The following is a 17,995-nucleotide window of genomic DNA, read 5'->3' as shown; positions in this document are numbered from 1 at the left end:
TTTAAGTCTTTTTGTTAATTAGGACCTTTTCCTATGATACAATGACTCGCCTAAAAAAAACTACTTACACTTAATAGCATTAAAGGATTTTCACAATTTAAAACATATATGTAACAAAATCTATACTAAACTCAAATTATTATATTCAAGTCTAAATAAAATATAGGAGTTACAGCTTCTGCTTGTCAAGATCACACTAGGTTGAGAAAAATGTCATTATTTTAGGATTCTAATTCCTTAATTCCAATAATTATGCTTCTCCATAGTAAACAAATCTTTCCTTAAGCTTTTTCTTAAAGCACTGAAAAAAGAAATCACTACTTGACCAATCTTTGAAAGCTCCTTGAGTTAGCGGAAAAGATTTTAGAGAACAGCATCAATTTACTTTTCTGATAACATCAAGTCTAATTACGGCAATCTGAGTGATTAAATACTTTTCAACCTTTCAACCTTCGATCTTTAAGAATTGTTTGAAGAGATGAATTTTGGGGTGGGGCTATAGGGTAATTAGTGTTATGTAAGAGAAACATTAACTAGCCTATGATTTTAATCTATCTTTTAAATAGATATGCTTTAATCTTTCTTAAAATAGTTAGGAAACAGTTATCTAAGTAACTTGAACTAATATTTAAACAAATTTCCATAAGAATTAATATGACCAAAACCTGACCAGGACTTCCAATGGTTTTCAGATCAAGCAACTAAAGATGCTATTTTTAGCACCTTATCAAAACCATTAATTTGTGAAGTTTTTTAGCTGAGCATTTTTGCAAATAATTTGATAAGCCTTCTTTTTAATAATTATGCATTTTATTCCTAAAACTTTTTAACTTGAAAATAATCCCATTTTAGTTTTACATGAATCTTTTCTGCAGAAAAGCAGACATGTCAAATGTGTATCTCTCCCTAAAATACTCGAAATCAGATACAGTGAAACATTAATTAGCAAAAGAAGTGCTACAGTATTTGAAAAAACTTTTTATAAAAACAGTAACCTTATGACACTAAATTCTTTCACTGCCAAAACTATATTTCCTGCCTATTCTACGTACACTTAATCTATTTAAGTATCAACAACTAAGCAAGTGTTACAAATTCTTGATAAAATTAAAACAGAGATTTTGCTCAGGTAGGTGCAAGTGTGCTTAGCCCATACCTTTGAATAAATTGTAATGCTCTCTTCATCCCACACTATACCTGTCAAGAAGCTAAGTGTTATCTGAATATTTATTCACAAAAGCTAAATTACAAAAGTATTTTTATAGAAATAGTGCAGTAATATTTTACTGCTGTGGTTTCTAGGTTTTATTTACCTCTTGATCTTCCCAACGTCTCAATTCTAGTTGGCATATTCTTACATAACTTAAGGCAAAATACTAATACAAATTTTTTTATAAAATGCAGAAAGCTTCAATAATAAATATCTAACCCGAAGTAAACCTGAATTTTAAAGCTCTCTTCTTGCTCATTTTAAGAAGGGAAACACCCAGAAACTTGGTGTTCTGCTCACTGTGAAAATTGCAGCAATAAAAACTCCAATTGCTTGTCTTAAATTAAGACTTACAGTACTGCATGTAAGATCTATATATTCATATTAGTTTTTATAACATTTGGAAGTTTTGTTGTCTGCTTTGATGTTACTCATTAATGGAGCAGAGAGTCAAAAGCCTGGAAAGAATTATATTTATTGGAAATTCTTGAGTAAAAACCTGAAGTAATTGGTTTGTTCTACCCCCACATGATTCAACATTCTGATTTCCCCAACTACCTGGTCCCAGAGCTATCTGCATTTCTAAATTCCTTTTCTGTTGCCAACACATAGTAACCCACAGTGATTGAAAATGGCAGCTGAAGTGCTTCTACAACACATTAATTTTTCTCTAAGCAGTCCAATTTTGTCATCTAAATGTTGAAAAATCTTTTCACTGCATTTTACACCTTTAGAGATTTGCTGAATTCAGGATCACCATCATATAGAATGAAAAGCAATGTTCTCAAGACAATTTTTAGATTATCACTAACAGCTCTAAAGGCGAATGTGTTTTCTTTATAGCATTCTGCATTCAAAGCAGACTAGTTAACAGCAACTTAAGTACAATAATAGCAATTACATCAATGTGGGCTTTTTTACCATGAAACTACTTCTTAGACAACTGAAGGGATCAGCTAAATAAACTATCATAAAACGATTTCAGGGTAATGATAAACAATTTGAATGGCACTAAAAAAACCTCATCTTAATCTGAAAAAAATTAACACCCTATTAAACTGAAGACTAAAAAATGTTAGGCAATTAATGATATTTTCTTCTTCTGAAAGTGTTATACTACAAAGTTCATTTTCACAGTTAATATAAAAAGTTAGTTTGAACATTAGTAATAAATCTCTCCTAATAAAGCGCTATCAATTCACATTTTAAATCAATCAAACAAAGGCAAAGCTATAAAAAAATAAGAGCTTACAAATATGCAAAATCTGTGAAATTCACCTTCATCTTTAACAAGGTTTTATAAAATTTTAAACAAAAAAATATTTTCTCTTAAGTTGAAAAGTTCTTCTCCCTTGACCCATCCGCTCTCCACAAAATAATCAAAATGACCCAAGTACTTGTTCAGACTTGTTTCTTCATTCATTGATACTGAGTTGGTAAGAAATTCAAACATATCTCTCTGCAAATGTAAAAAAAAAAAAAAAAGCAAGAGCAGTTAAACTGTAAACATTAAGAAAAATAAACCAACTTTAAACTGAATACTGGAGTTTACCGTGTTTGATAACGTATTTTTGAAACCAAACAGTATTTAAACAGAATTATCTCTAAACAGAATTCATAAAAATTTGGGTCTTTATCACTTAGAAATCTTTCTGAAACTTACACTTGCAATAAAAGTTGTGAATAAAGCTGACATTGAGTTTTTAATTTTTAAAATACTCCATTGACTTTTGTTCTTATTAATTTGGCATATATATTAGAAAAAGTCTCCTAAGTGTAAAAATGAATGATCTTTTATCACAAGATTTCAACTGTTTTACAGACTAATTCAAAGCCTTTCTTTCACTTTACTAATATAACACAGTGTAGACCCTACAAAAGTATGAAGTCAGAAGGAAAGGCTTTCTAACTCTCACTCTTCCACTGAAGGGACCCCAAAAGACAGGCAACAGTGACTATCATAAAAAGGTCACCCTTTCTCTATAAACAAACGATTTATCAATAGAAAATAAGTGTCTTGCCATTTGCAAGGGCTCCACAGAAATAGACAGAGATTTTTGCTCACATAATTACAAAACAGTAAAAGTTCAGAAACACTGCCTGAATCCACCTCCCTATTTTTACCCTTTACAATTCTCATTGCCCTTTGGGCCTCCACTTGGAAGCAAATGGAAGACAGGCTGAAGTTTTCTCAATTGAGCTGAAGCTAAGAAACCTTTGATATGCTAATAGTCCCCTTCAAACGGTAAGAATTCACACTTGCATTAATTCAAACAATTTGTGCAGAATGATGTGAAATGGCACCTCCTTTAGAGGCAAGCAACAAAAGGAGAGAATCGGAATGTCTGAAGAAACTAAACAACAGAACATTTGTTCTGCAGTATTCTTTCTATCATGCATAAATTTATTGGTGGAGGGGAGCGGAGGGGAGGACTCCAAAAAGTCCCATAACACACCTGAACAGACTGTGGAACAGAAAGACTTTCTTACTAAGGATTTCTCAAGCATTTTAAGAATGATAAATTTAAAATTACAAAGTTACCTTTACCTAAATCAAGTGTCCCATCATAACTTGAAATGTAGCCTGCCAAACACATCAAAAAACTATTTTACGTTTCTTCTATGAACGCATATTGCTTCATTGGTTCCCATCTTCTAAGGTTTGCCCAGGATCAAATCTGATTTACTAGGAGACATCCCAACCGGTAATTATTTACCAAACGGATGTGACTTTCATCGTTGTGCAACTCCAGGTGAGCAAAGAGCAAACTCGGTGGGGCCCGTTCCAGACACAAACATTGACAGGGAAGTGAATGAACCAACTACGTCCGTTAAATCTACGTCTCTGGAAAGGGGACGAGAGAAGCAGTCAGACTGCAAAAAATGCACAAGAAAATCCGAATTGGGGGCAGGGTGGGAGAAGAGTGTCTTAGAACCTGGACTTTGTAACGGGAACCATATGGTTGGTGGCTGCGACTCAGACGCTCCCAGGCTGCTTGAAGAAGCTGCTAAGCCGACTGACACCTTTCAAGAAACCGTAGGAAAACATTTCCTCGGTCTGAATCCGAGACAACACAGTTTGCATCAGGAAGAATGGAATGAGGAGGCCAGAGAACGTGGAAAGAATGAGGGGGGAGGAGTTCCTAGAAGACCGCGAAAGGAGAAGACAGACACCGCAGAAATTGTCCCCTCCAACTACGCTTTTTGAGGGCAAAGTTAAAAGAAGATACAAAATAAATGAAAGACGTACGTTCCTTAGCCTCCGCTCTGAGACACTCTGGTACTAAGCAAAGCTTCCAGCGACTTCCCCTAACCCAAACCCCATGGTTCGGTGAAACGAACAAACTTTAATGGTCCCAAGCGAAGGAGTCTTGCAAAAGTGCGTCCACACAGCTGGGGCGCTTTTGTCAGTTCGCTCGCCATCGCTCCTCCGCCAGAAGGTCGCCCAGCCAATCAAAGAGCCCATGCTTTGTTGCCAGGGGGGTCTCCACTTTCCTCGCGCTCCTCCCACGCCTTTTTCCCACCGCGCTCCCCACTCTGCACCCCATCCTACGAACCAGGCGCACGGAGGGCTCTCAGCCCCACAGCCTTCCCAGGAGCCCGCACCGTAACTTCCCCCGCAGGTCCAACGCAGCCCGCTGCTGCCCTCTCACTGCGGGTCCGGGAGGTTCTCCACTCTCCTCGCTGCCCACCGGGTCCCCGGCCCCGTCACACTCCCGCCCCGTGCGGCCGCCCGCCACCCCTAATCGTTGCCAGCCCGAGGGCCGGTATGGCCACATCTGGCTGCGTTTTTCTGTCATCCTCGACTCTCCATACCACCTAATCACGGACAGGAAGAACCAACAACCCGCAGCAACTCACCCGAGCCCCGCCGCCGTCCACTTCCCCCGAACTCGCTCGCTGCCAGCGCTCGCCCTCCCCGCCCCACTTACTGGCCGGGACCGGCCCGCGGGCAGGGGGCTACAGGGGAGCAGTCCTCGCCCGTTCTGCCGCCCCGCATCTCGAATAGTCCCTCCAAGGGCCCGCCGTACACTCTTACCCCCAGTCCAGTGGTGAAAGGCGAACGGCACCTTCTGATCCCAAGCCTTTTAAGAAATCAAAAAATGCACAACCCAGTCCTATCGTCACCTACTTCCCCCCAACCCCCGCCACCGCCCCCAGCAACTAGGCTGATGCCTCGAGAGTGTTACAGTAGGCTCCACGAGAAAAAGAGAAGCAGGCTGGACGGGGCTGTAGAGTTCCTTGTATCGATTTCTGGAGAAGATGGGGAGAGAAAAGGGAGGAGGCGAGCAGCCCAAGCAAGGAAGGGGTCTAACCCTTGTTCCTGACGAACATAAACAGCCGAGCCCGAACAAACCCCCAGCTCTCTCCACCTCCAGCATCCATCCCCGGGCAGGAGACGCAAACAGGTCTCCGCAGCCCGGCACAGAGGCACATTGTTCACTCCTGCGGCTCTTACCTCGGTCTGTGAGCGCGCCCTGGGGGAGGGCCGTCTGGCGCGGGGGCTGCGCGGGGAAAGGCGCAGAGGGCAGCTGCGACCCCGGCCGGCGAGGGCCGAGGCCGGCCGGGAGTGGGTCGCGGCGCGCACAGCCCGTCCGGGACGCCGGCCGCCGAGTCCGCGCGGGTGAAGCGCCGCGGCTCGCCGGCCGGACACGGCGCCGCTGCTCGGCTTGTCCTCCTCTTCGGCCGCCGCCGCCGTCTCTTCCAGCCAAGCAGCCAGCGCCGGGCGGCTCCTGGGGTTAAGTCAACATTTTCCCGCAGTTTCCCACACGCCGCTCCGCTAGAGGGGTCGTTTATAAACACGCACACACTCACAGACGGCACTGCTCCCTTAAAATTTTTTTTCAGAAATCAGAGCGAAAGGGGTGGTGGAAGCAAAAGCCCGTCAGAGGTGCGCAGACTTGGGAGTCCCCTCGGAGCGTCCACCGCGGGAGGGGCAGGCAGACACCGGCGGCGTGAGGCCAACTCAGTTTGCCAGGCGAAACCCCTCAACCCGCCGTCCGCGCCGGCGGGATTGGCATCCCTTGCGCCGACCCTGAGGCCTGGGGCGGGAGACAGCGGCGGCAACCTCCTCACATTTCGGATCCCCGAGCCGAGGCTGAGCGGTGGCCGCTGCCCGTGGAAAAGCTGCAGGCGAGAAGTTGGGCTCGGGGAAGCAGGGAGGAGAAAGGAAGAGCCACGCCACGCACAGCAGCGGGGAGATGCCCCCCCCCCCCCAACAATCCCAAGGAATTCTCCAGTAAGCTCCCGATTTCGCTCAGGCACCTCAGCTTGTGTGTGTGTGTGTGAGCAGAGAGAGAGGGAGACAGAGGGAGAGAGAGAGAGAGAGAGAGAGAGAGAGAGAGAGAGAGAGAGAGAGACGGGGGAGTGCGAAGTCCTGACACAGACTCTCGGCGAGGTCTGAACTGGAGTCACCTCCAGCCTTCTCCTCCTCCTCCAATCCCCACCACCCCCGTGCCCGAGTTCGGCTAATCATATAAACATATTAGCGTGTACAGCGGCAAAGGACAAATCTCTCCCTCCTGATTTTTCCAGCAAGGGGTTCAGGCAAACTCAAAGGAAGATTACAGGCACCTAAGTACAAAATGTGAAGCAGATAATCTATAACTCATTGCCGCCCAATGGCCATTTTCCACTCCATCTGAGCAGCTGCGGCGGCGGTGCGCCCGAACGGGGGGGAGGGGAACGAAAGGGGACACTTACAGGCTCGGGCCCCTCGGGCTATGGTGGCGTTGACCGAGCAACCGCCCGAGTGCAGGCCGGCCCGGACTCCAGCCGGGCTCCGCTGGCTGGGAGGCCGCAGGGCTGTCCCGGCGGCAAAGGCGGCGGCAGCGAGAGGCGCGCGCGCACAGCCGCGGAACGCGCCCGGGAGGCGACATGCCTGCGCTCCCCCCCGCCACCATCCTCGGGCTCACTATCCAACCCCCCCATCAACACACCCATCCAGCCCCCACCCCCCAAACTCCACTCACTGCGCGCTCTGTCCTCCGCGCGCTCCACCAGCGCGCGCTCTCCATCCTGTCTACACACACGCACTTTAAAAACATTGATTTTATTTCTGGAACGAGGTGAAGGGTATTTGGAAGAGCGCGGCGAAGCGGAGAGCAGCGCTGCAGCCTCCGAGGCGGGGCGCAGGGGGCTGGCCAGCGGCTCGAGGCCCCCCTCCCCTTTTTCCTCCAGGCCAAGAAGCTTTCTCCTCGGCCGGACTTCGGAGAGGCGCCCAGGATACGCCTTTTACCCACCCTGTCTCCAGGTTTTCTCCTTTCTCCACGCACCCAGCCAGAGGCCCCGAAACTTTTAGTTTCCGCAGCCCTCCTTTTGTGTGACTGCTAGAAGGAGAAAGAACGCCTGTTTGCCGCGACTGCCTCCGTCCGGCTGCGGCTCGGGGGGGACGCTCCAGGGTTAATGCATCTTTGATACCTGAGATTTCCGGCGCGCTCGTTAATGAAAGTTACATTTTTTTAAATCGCGATGACTTTTTCTTTGTAGTTACACAGAGCTAGCTAAACTTTGACTTTATTGCCTCTATTTCACAAGAGTATTTTGTTTGTTTTTGATTAAACCCACCAGGGTAAGCAAAGGAAGGAAAGGAGACTACAAGGCTCTGTACTCCCAAGTGCATTCATCGTGCTGTTAGGTCTGTTTCCCTCATTTCCTTGCATTGAAACTGCTTTTGCTCTTGTCCTCTGAACACATTTCCTTGCCCCTCTTTGTTGGCAGTGTCGGCAAACGGCCGGGCAGAGCCAACGATGGACCCAAGCTGAAGAGGACAGACTGCAACAGGGCAAATGACGCTTGAAAAACGTTTAAACACCAGTTAAGTGTCCTCGTGCATACGAGGAAAATCAAACCTCGTTTTTTTTTTAATTAGAAATGTCTGAGCTAGAAGTGACTAAGTTTTCAGATGTATTTCTAAGACTGATTCTACTAATGAATGCAGCCGTCATTTAAAGAAGCATATTTGCTCTGGTTTTCTAGAAAAATTGATTCTCCAAGATTTGAAACCTCTAGAAAATTGGGTGAAACTTGAGCTTCTGTGCTTTCAGAAACAATATATACTTTTTGTTGCTGTAGATATGTTGCAGTTATACTTCAGAAATCATTTCAAACAACAATGTAATTAAAATGTCAACAACAGATTGTTTAAAAGACATGAAGTCTCTAAATAGGTACTTTGTCACAAAGCCAAATATTTGTTGTACTAAATTGAATCCAAGTACTGGTCGAGTTTGTTTCTCAACTTGTAAAAAATTTCATATATGTGCAAATACACGAGTTTTTGTTCAGTTTATTATAATTTATAGATTAAACAAAAATCCTTGATAATCAAATTTCTTTTCACTTTAGGTATTGATGTTTTAATATTCTCACCATTACAAAAGGTGAGAGGAGCAACTTGGAGCATTTGGGCTATAAACTGCATGCACACTTCTATTTGGAATTTCTTAGATAACATAATTCAAAATGTATAGATGCAGCACATAAAGTAGTCTGCAAGAAATACATTTATGCAGAGCTAGTATGAAACCTTATATGTATATGCGTTTTTACATCAGTAAAATTTGTATATACAACAGATCTACCTTAGGCTACTTAAAGCAAAATCACATTATTAAGTAGTTGAAAGGAAGGCAGAATTATAGAATTCTCAGAGTTCATTCAGACCTCAGAGTTAGTTTATATCATTGTCTCCTTTGGAATTTAAAGGTATTTTATTCGAGTTTGTAAAGCAAAATTAATATGTGAGACTAATAATAATTTGTGTTTACTGAAAAATTTTAGCCCTTTCTTTTTATTCATCCTTGAAGGTTTTTCCACTGCCTGGGCATGATTCACAAGAAGCCCCAATGAGTGCATAGATCAGTCTAATCCTATTTTCTTTTAGGAGGCAAAACTCAGGCTGAAGTTTTTATTTAGTGAGCTTAGTAACTAATCAATAGAAGTTTTTGCCTGAATTAGGTTGGCCATATGTTGGCTCATTTACTCATTTATTGAACTCTTTCTGAAAGAATCGCTGGAAGAACCCAATGTCTGCATTTCATAGGTCTGACTTTCTTTGATGCTCAGAACACAAGTGAGTCACTCTCCACTGTGTTCCTAAAGAGATCACATGACAAAAAAGGAGGATGCATGGAAAGGAGAAGGAGTTATCAGGAGAGAGTTAAAACTACAGAAAGTGAGAAATACCTCATAGAAACTTTTAATCTTAGTCCAGTAGGGTATATATTTGGTAGACTTAAAGTGGCTCAACACTTTTTTCTAATCATATAATAAGCACGCTATGGCTTTAAAATTACATCTAAGAATACTCCTTTTCTTTCATAATGTTTAAATGTTAAAGAATGTTTGTTTCCTTGCACTTTAGACATAATAATGCTCAGCCTTGTTACACACAAAGAGGAATTGAAACAGGGCTTTCAATTGCATTGATATATTCAGGATTAAGCTGTTAGCCACAAACCTGTCATTACAAAGAAACACCTAAATGACACACACCACAGAGTATATCTACATCCAGAAAACATAATTTGCCTGACACTTCTTAACAATTCAAAACATAATTTATAACAATACAGGTGTTATGGGGGAACAAAATAAAATGAGAAGCTAATAATGTCTGCAGATGTTAACAAGTTGGAGTGTTATGCATCCCTGCAATCCAATCAATTTAACTACTCAATCTGTATTATTTAAGAAATGGCAAAATCATTGACTTATTCATAATACTTGCTAATTGTTTTTAAAAATAAATTCTACAAAGGACTAAGGAAACACCCATTTCCATTTGTTTTATGTTAAATCAACATCTAACCACTCATGGTGATTTCATTCAAAGAAAACAGAAGGAACTCATTAGTGTATGTGGTTAGAAAGATTGATGGGCTTCAACCATTTTAACCGTGCATGTTTTTTTCAACTGTAGAAACCCATGTTTTTAATTTAAGTAACTTTATGAAATTAAAGATTGTTGTATTCGATGGGTTTACATATTTCTGATACAGAAATTATGCTAATTTTTAAAACTGTGTACTATCCAAACATCTTCATTTAGAGGAAAGTGATCAGGTACGTGTCAAAACACGTATGAATAACAATACTTTGGGTAACAAAGAATCTGACTAAGAATGAAAATGGACATGGTTGCAAAATATTGTGATTAGTGTAAGCCAATAGAACACAATGAGTAGCTTCTTCATTGTCCACTCTGGCATATACCAAAAAAATAAACCAAACCTGTTGCCATCGAGTTGATTCCAACTCATAGCAACCCTATAGGACAGAGTAGAACTGCCCCAGAGAGTTTCCAAGCAGGGCCTGGTGGATTCAAACTATTGACCTTTTGGTTAGCAGCCATAGCACTTAATCACTACTCCACCAGGGTTTCCCTCTGGCATATAGATAAGCCAATTCCAAAAGGTGTGAAGGGGTTGCGGGGAGAGATATGGGACTTGACAGTGGGCTGAAAATTGTGGTGAGGTTTGACCTACGTAGCTGTAGGGAACTACCAAAGTGGGAAAATTGTCTCCATTATGAGGAGCATATTTTTACCTGCGATTAGAGTTCTGTGAGAGCTTTAAAATGAAACAAACAAAAATGTGAAACTAGTCTAGTTACTAATACAAAAATCAAAATAAAATTAGCTAGATTTCATTTTAAACTTAATCTATTCCCTTTTCCTCATCATTACTGTTTGATGATGTTTGGTGCTGAAATTTGATTTCCCTGCTTTAGAAAATAAACCATCTTGAGGCTCTAGAGGAGATGGAAGCAATATGTAAATATCAAACTTAACTAGAACTGGTTAAAAGTTGCTAGTTTTTTTTTTTTTTTTCCAGCTTTGTCATGCATGTAGGCTGAAAAGAAATCAAAACTCATTTTCCATGAGAGCAAAAACATATGAAAGCATTTGGCAAAACCAATAAGTTTTTAACTACTCTCCCGGCTGTCTCTAGGTTGAGTAAATCTTATCCAAGATGGCCAGACCTTATCCAAGAATGTAGAAATGCAGTCTCCAAAAATGACGACAGTTTAAAGTATAGTATAAATATGATTATGGTGTACTGTGCTTAATGGTATTATTTAGAAATATTTAATCACATATATTAATAAGTATCAATCATTTCATAATTAATACTTTTAAATGCACTGCCAACAATACAGCTAGTAGTTTGACTCTTTTTATGTACTTCTTAGTATTTATATATGTATAACTATATATAAAGGATTATAACATTTTCATACTATTACCATTATGATACTCAAAGTTGAGCAAATTAAAAGAGATATCCCTCATAATCATTGTTTTACTGAATCTTAGATAACTCAAAGTTAGCCTTTCTTTCCCATAGATTGTTCTTATTCCTCTCGTTAATCTCTTCACCTTGAGGATTTTCTATAATTGGGTTTTATAGATCTTCTTGTATCAATGCTTCTGTCAAACCACAAAGTATAACTATAAGAATACTCATTTTATATAAAGCTGTCTATAACTTATTATTTTGTCAGGCATAAATACTCATAACCAAATGTTTTCTTATTAAAGTATATGGTTTAAAAATAGGCCTCCCCATCCTCTTTTTATATACATAAAGCTCCACCTCTATCATTAATGAAGATGAATTTTTTAATTGTTGACGTTAAACTAAAAAACCTAAAATTACACTTATTTGTTTTAAATATAAAACATTTGAATGAGCCGTTCTTGGTAAAGCACCATGTATTCTTGGATGTGGAACAAAAGCAAAATTATGGTTAATAGTAGTGGCAACTGTATACTGTCAAAGTTTAACTCTTAATGGTAACCAAATTGAATTTTTATTGCCGCTGGGTATATGACTTTGATTATTTATGTCATAGTTAACTGTAATATCGAAAATTTGCAAAAGGCTTTTAAAATTCAGGAAATGAAGTCAGAAGTGCCCTCTTTGCATTATAGAAAAGCAAACATACTATTATATGACACTTGTAATATTATCACTTTAGAATACATTAAAATTTCCTTGATAGAGCATAAAATAATCATTATATAATCGTAGTATTTTTTTTTTTTTTAAACACAAAACTTGTTTGGTTTTATTTTTGAAAATATAGTCTAAAATTGAGCAACAGAGATGTTTGGCGCTGACTTTTGTTGCTCCTTCACATCATATAGACTGGTTGCTACTAGCATTTTTCCTTAGTTGGTTATCTCATTAATATGACAGTGATTTTTTTTACTCCATTTATCTGCTGCATTTTTTTTAAAGGCTCTTATTAGTTGGGTATATTTTAGTAAAAATTGATCTGAGCATGTGGACACTAGAGCAGCAACATACAAAGTAAAATACTGTCTTCTAAACCAGGCTGTTATCATAAGTTTCTTGATAAGATAATAGAATGTTTCCAAGTCTATTTTCAAAAATAATTTAAATCTTTATAATGAAGTTTTCAACTTATTGAAACTCTTTATAATACATTAAGATCACTATGAAATCAATCACTTAGGTCCTAGACCAAACAATGATGTAATAGGCGTATGTTTTTGTGATAAGTAGAAGTGAATTTAAAAAAAAAAATCAGTGTTCTTTAAAATTAGCATCCAAATTTAGAAACATGTTAAACTATCATTTATATCTAAAAGGAGTATTACAATGATTTGCTAATGTTGAGCGATATTCAGTGAAAAGATTCAGAAGAAACAATTTGTGTTTTAGGTTAAAAATTAAAACATATAAATACCCAACCTCTGCAGCCATTCTACTTTAAAAAGATGTTGCTGAGCCATCACCTAGCTATTTGAATTGTTTTGTTTTCATGATGGAGGTGTGCTGCACTCAACCCTTCATACTCTTATACAGTTGCCCTGGTTACCAAAATCATGTATTTACAATATAACTAAAGAGGATTATAGTATATTAAAAGAGTATCCCCCTTCATTATGGGATGTAATTTATGACACCGATTTAATTAGTACTATGTCCTTACCATCTGAATTAAAGGCCCAAATTCAAACCACATGTTTTTAATTGTTCAGACTATGTAGAATAGCCTACAAGAAAAATGAATCTCCTGTTTATTATCTAATGATAATAGAAACACAATAATTCATTATAATTCTGATATACTCCTATACGTGAAATGGTCTGTCTCAAAGAAAGACATCCTACGTATAACATGAAAAAATATTACAGTTTGTTAAAATAAAATTAGAAAAAAGTTGAGTAAGAATGCTAGCTATAAAATGTAAATGTTCCAGGAACCCAAGAAGGTAAACTATTTTTAAATAATGTGGGTCCCAAGAAGACTATCGTTTATCATTTTAAAATAAACATATGGGTAATCAAATCAGAAATCTTAAAAATACTTGAATAAATTTTGACATTTTTATATAATCAGTATTTATTTTCTCTCCAATGTCCTATTGCAAAATGATTTTAAATATGATATATACAAATCAAAATATTTTATGCCTACCTGTTTGTTTATATTGAACATTTCTATATAGGAGGAAATCGTGTAACATCAAAAATAGATACTAGACTGAATATTTAGAAAAATATGCTTAACTCCTTACGTAAATTTATAGCTTATCAAAATTTGGAGGTAAAATATTACAACACCTTGTGAATGAAGGAAGTCTATCTTTGCCTCAATTTTCCAGTTAATGAAAGAAGTGTTTAAATACTCTGTAGTTAGATTATTAACTTCTACAAAACTGAAACAGATGTGTGTCTTAGTATGCCATTAAATTTATGATTTACATAGAACCCTTACATACAGCTGAGCAGGGGCCAATGATTCTAATTTACTCTAAATTTACAATAACCTGATCTGGTTTTTGTAAGTACTGAAACACTTTAAACAAAATTAGAAAGCAGTTGTGCTTTGTATGATTAAAGATGCAATTCCCTTTGGGGTAATGAGAAAAGTTAGAACATGTTTCTTTCTTTATGGATGTTTCTATTATAAACAGGAATGCTATACATTATATATTTTTGTTACTCTGATTTCCTTGTTTTTAATTATAAAATAAACGAATTGAATTTCACTGGAGTCTCAAATTGGAACTATGTGAAAATTTAGCAGAAGAATGTATACTGAGCTTCAGAAAAATCGTTAGAATTTTTCCCAGAGTCTTAAGATCTTATTATACAAATACCAGTTCACTGTAATTTTGTACAGCAAAATATCTTGCTGAATAAGACCTATACAACAAAAAGACTTGAGTGCTGAATACATTTCACACCTTAGAAAATGCCATGTACAAAATCATTCAGGATTAATGATTACTGAATTCATATAAACTACAAATAGAAAAAAAATTATTTTATCTCATGACACAGCTAATAACCGTTATAGCTCTATTATTTAAACCCTAGTGTACTTTGCTTGGTGAATTATAATACATCAGCTCCTAAAAATCAAATCTATAAAAATATTTTAAATACTGTAAATATTGTTTCCTTAAAATTAGAACATGTTGATATAAATAATCATTGTAAGTATATGTGTATATATTTATGTATGTAGAAAATAGGACATGCGAAAGTATTAATTCATTAAAAGTTTATCTCTCATAAAACCTTTATTAGCCCTTGAAGTCTTTGCCATTTCATATAAAATGATTTATCTTTTGAATAACAAGATTCCATTAATCTGTTTGACAAAGGAATTTCTAAATCATTTAAATAATTTATTTGAATGAATTATTTAAATTCTGTAAAATATATATATGCACATGTATATGTATATATCTGTGTCCATATATTTATGTTCTGGCACAATATCACAGAAGAAATACCAAATAGAATTCAGAATACGTTGTCCTTGACACCGCCAGAGTCACTTGGTGTTGCTGCTGATGTGTTCTTTGATCACCCGCTGTTTGCGTAGGACCCCTGTTAGAAGGCTATTTGTGCTACACTTGGCACAACATGCTAATTCAATATCAGGGAGGCTTGTACATTATTTTCTATATTCATTTTTAATTTTGCATTTTTACTGAAATTGTAGCCTGACATAGTTTTCAAAATGTAAGAATAATAAAGGCAATTATTCCACACCGATAGAAAACATGTTTACCTCAACTTGGTGCTCTAGATGCTACTAGAAAGTGGTAAACATAACTGCCTCCCCAGAGAAATAAATCGTCTGTGGAAACAAAGGGCAAATATGCATGGAAAATAAGTAAGAATATACACAAATATTTATAAAGAAATACACAAAACCAATTAGAATATGAAGATTTATATAATATGCTTAATATGCATGGCATTCAGGAATTTTAAGTAGGTTATTTCTTCAAAGACAATTACTTCACAATATTTTCTCTCAAATAGATCTTACTCTTGTTTTTTCCCCTGAAGATGCATTTTTATTCATAGAAATAATGAAAATGATTGAATAACTCTCCAACATTTGTGAGGTTATAAGAATAAGTTTAGGGCAGATTCTCAGTAATTTTATTTTTTTAACAAGCAAGAAAATAAGACCTTTCTCACTTAAGAGTCTCAACACCCAGAACAATGTGCAAAACATAACAGATAGTATACATCTATTGTTTGTTACCTGCCAGTCTCCTTTATTTTGGGAACTCCATCCAGTTTTCTTTTGTAATAATATCTCGCTCGACTTTATATTAAACTTTGGTAGGATTATTCAAGTTTGGAAACCCTAGTGGCGTAGTGGTTAAGTGTTACAGCTGCTAACCAAAAGGTCGGCAGTTCAAATCCACCAGGTGCTCCTTGGAAACCCTATGGGGCAGTTCTACTCTGTCCTATAGGGTCGCTATGAGTCGGAATCAACTCGACAGCAATGGGTTTGGTTTTTTGTTTGGTTTTTTTTTTTTTTTTTTTTTTTTTTAATTCAAGTTTTACTTCAGTTTTGTGACCCATCCTTTCAACAAATCTCTTTTAGCTTTAATTTACCAGAGAGGTCCTAATTTTACAAATAATTAGCTCTCAACCTATGTTCATGACATTTAGTAAAATTTGAATCCTCTATCTTCTCCCACGTTTTAAATCATCCATAAACCCAGCTATAACATAACCATTTTATATCTGTTACCCTCAATACTCTCAAACATTGGCAAGGAAGTATGAGAAGGCCTCAGCAATAAAACACAACTGCTGAAGGTCCTGATATACCAACGTAGAGTCATGACCTCTTGGAAGGTAATAGTCTTAAAGAAAAATGCCTTTCTGGAAGTTCCTCTCTGAAAGCACCTCTTTACCTGCCCACTTTCTTGTGTCTAGAAATGTAAATGGCCCCCAAGATACCTCCAACATTGTGTGACACACTTAAGTAATTTTTGAAACACTTCACCTACCTAAGAAGTCTTTTGAAAAACAGTGGCCTCTCAATGTTTATCAAAGGGCATGAGCTATTATTAGCTGTTGAAAAGTATTTGTTGAATAAATGAGTTAGAATTCTATAATCATGAATGCATTATAATGTTTAGTTCAATAATAAGACTACCTGTTACAATGTCCATCAGTACAGGGGGGAAACTACTTTACTGATAGGGATATTAAAAGTAAATAACCTAGAAATCTTATACAAATATATCAACAAAAATGTACATTATAAATACATGCACGTAAATGTACTTATAAATACATTTGCTTAGTTAATATGTTTGAAAATTTTTAATAGGCCATGTGTGAATATTTTAATATTTGTACAAATTAGTGATTGCAATGAAAATTTGAACCATTATCAAAAAATAATAGCAATGTTTGTGTGTATATGTCTGCTTTTAAACAGAAATGGAAAATTGTTTAGGAGTCTCTGAGTACTATTAAATTATCTTAAGGAGCCCCGGTGGTACAGTGGTTAAGCACTCAGGTGATAACCAAAGGGTTGGCAGTTCAAACCCATAGCTGCTCCGTGTGAGAAAGATGTGGCAGACTGCTTCTGTAAAGATTACAACTTTGGAAACCCTATGGGGCAGTTCTGCTCTGTCCTATAGAGTTGCTGTGTGTCAGAGTTGACTCAAATGGCAACAGGTATTAAATATCTTATTGACTCTGTGTGTGTGTGTGTGTGTGTGTGTGTGTGTGTGTGTGTGTGCACGTGTATGTGGTGTGGACATGAGAGACAGTTCAAGGAAGGCAGGAAATTAAGGCATTTGAATTTTTTAATTCAGAAAAGTTGAAAGTTGGCTGTCCATCTCATTTTACCTAGGACATCTTTTCTCCTGCTTATACTTCCTGTCCTAACAACCTGTATAAGATAAAGACATATGCAGGGAACTTCAAAAATGAGAATAAGGAACTTACTAAGCAGTCAAAGCCTGAACTCTTTATCCAAAAGTCAACAGCATCTGAACCAATTTTTTCCTGCCAAACCGCCAGCAAATTTTATCAATATTATCTTAAAGAATAAATTAATTAAACGAATTTCCAAGAAGAAAGATGCTCAGATTTCCTGCTGACATTTTAAATGCTATTCGTTTTTGTTTACGTTCCTGTTTTTAAAAAAGTCTTTCAAAACTACATTAGTATGGTAATATATCTAAGATATAAACTAGCTAACAGAAGTATACTGAATTTCATTGTATCTTTTTTGATGACATGGAATTTTTCAGTGTTGCAGGATTATCAAAACGAACATTGATTCTTTATCATAGCACTTTTTACACATCACTGTACTTATTGATTTACTTGTCTTCCTCCCCTACTAGACTGTAAGCTCCTTAAAGTCTCACTAAACTTTATATGGAGTCCCTGGGTGGTGCAAACAGTTAAGGCACTCAGCTGCTAATGGAAAGGTTGGAGGTTTGAGTCTACCCAGAGGTGCCTCAGA

Source organism: Trichechus manatus, unplaced genomic scaffold (genome assembly GCF_000243295.1).
Source record: "Trichechus manatus latirostris isolate Lorelei unplaced genomic scaffold, TriManLat1.0 scaffold00003, whole genome shotgun sequence".
Lineage (NCBI taxonomy): Eukaryota > Metazoa > Chordata > Mammalia > Sirenia > Trichechidae > Trichechus > Trichechus manatus.
Note: the sequence above shows the minus strand (reverse complement) of the source record.